General features: G+C 44.9%; 1 pseudogene; it reads left to right on the top strand.

The window, feature by feature from the left end:
* The first annotated feature begins 858 nt into the window (after positions 1-858).
* On the top strand, positions 859-1582 carry LOC117444276 (NAD(P)H dehydrogenase [quinone] 1-like; annotated as a pseudogene).
* The last annotated feature ends 527 nt before the right edge of the window (positions 1583-2109 follow it).

Genomic DNA, 2109 nt, shown 5'->3' with positions numbered 1-2109 from the left:
CCTGAACATCAGCAGGAGAGGACTCTTTAAAGTAGAGACACTACATACTGATATACACCTGAACATCAGCAGGAGAGGACTCTTTAAAGTAGAGACACTACATACTGATATACACCTGAACATCAGCAGGAGAGGACTCTTTAAAGTAGAGACACTACATACTGATATACACCTGAACATCAGCAGGAGAGGACTCTTTAAAGTAGAGACACTACATACTGATATACACCTGAACATCAGCAGGAGAGGACTCTTTAAAGTAGAGACACTACATACTGATATACACCTGAACATCAGCAGGAGAGGACTCTTTAAAGTAGAGACACTACATACTGATATACACCTGAACATCAGCAGGAGAGGACTCTTTAAAGTAGAGACACTACATACTGATATACACCTGAACATCAGCAGGAGAGGACTCTTTAAAGTAGAGACACTACACACTGATATACACCTGAACATCAGCAGGAGAGGACTCTTTAAAGTAGAGACACTACACACTGATATACACCTGAACATCAGCAGGAGAGGACTCTTTAAAGTAGAGACACTACATACTGATATACACCTGAACATCAGCAGGAGAGGACTCTTTAAAGTAGAGACACTACATACTGATATACACCTGAACATCAGCAGGAGAGGACTCTTTAAAGTAGAGACACTACATACTGATATACACCTGAACATCAGCAGGAGAGGACTCTTTAAAGTAGAGACACTACATACTGATATACACCTGAACATCAGCAGGAGAGGACTCTTTAAAGTAGAGACACTACATACTGATATACACCTGAACATCAGCAGGAGAGGACTCTTTAAAGCCATGCCTCTGTTATGAACTGACCTCAGCCCTACTGCTCAGTTCCCCATGTACTGGTTCACTGCTCCTGCCATCATGAAGGGCTGGATGGACCGGGTGCTCACACGGGGCTCTGCCTTCACCCACAAGAAGCGCTACAGCCAGGGACTCTTCAAGGTAACGAAGCAAATCAAGAGGTTTGCCTTATTGTGACTCTATCTCCCTTCTTACAGTAGATCTTGTCTTTTTCCACAGGACAAGAAGGGCCATGCTCTCCTTCACCACTGGGTCTCAGGAGTCCATGTTCAGTGCAAATGGCATCAATAGAGACATGAATGTCACTCTTTGGCCACTGCAGGCATTTTATTTGGATCAATGATTATCATAAAGCTGTTCCAGAGGAAACGTATTTATCGTCTGCATCATCACTAATGTTATCTCCCCGTCTCCTCCAGAATGGCATCCTGCACTACTGTGGCTTCCAGGTTCTGGCTCCTCAGATCTTCTGGGCCCGGCTCACGTTCCCTCTGAGGCACGCGGTACCATGCTGGAGGGCTGGCGCACGCGCATGCAAGGCCTCCTGGGAGAAAACCCACTTGCTTTCACTCCCCTGGACTGCTTTGATGGGGAGAAGGGCTACCAGCTGAAGCCTGAGGTCCATGAGAAACATGCCGCCGAGGAGGGGGACCCACCTGGGCAAGGCCCTGCCACCCAACAGCCAGATGAGAGCTGGAGTCTGAAGAATGACTGTTGTTGGTTTGTTATGATGATAAATAAAAGATGGTTAGTATGTTCTGAATTTCTGTTGAATACTTGGAAAATGTATTGTAGTTCAAATGGCTGGGGTTTGCATTCAATAATTAGAGCTAATAAATCAAGTGAAGTACTTCTCAGCTTTTTACTTGTATTTATAAAACCCTGTCGTTTGACTCATTCAGCTTAAATGGCAATGCACACAATGTCGCTATGGCAACCGGTTGTATACAATTTTCTTTAGGCTTACCAATGTTATATTGTGACGCAATCAGTTTATTTATATATCACAAATGTTACATTTGTCTCAGTGGACCTCAGTTTGTAAAGAAAATCTGCTTCCAGTTGTGTTTCAATGGGTGTTGAGAGATGTTTCCATAGATCTCCTCATGTTGCTCTCAAAGTGCAGCAGATTGATGCTTCAACTTCAATATTTAAAAAAATAATCTTCCCGGGGGAGCATGCCCCCGGACCCCCCTGGAGGAGGTTAGGTCCCCCCTAGAGGAGGTTAGGTCCCCCCCTAGAGGAGGTTAGGTCCCCCCTAGAGG

This window comes from Pseudochaenichthys georgianus, unplaced genomic scaffold (assembly GCF_902827115.2).
Source record: "Pseudochaenichthys georgianus unplaced genomic scaffold, fPseGeo1.2 scaffold_777_arrow_ctg1, whole genome shotgun sequence".
In the NCBI taxonomy this organism is placed as follows: Eukaryota; Metazoa; Chordata; class Actinopteri; order Perciformes; family Channichthyidae; genus Pseudochaenichthys; species Pseudochaenichthys georgianus.
The sequence above is the reverse complement of the archived record's forward strand: the minus strand, read 5'-3'. Positions and strand labels throughout refer to the sequence as shown.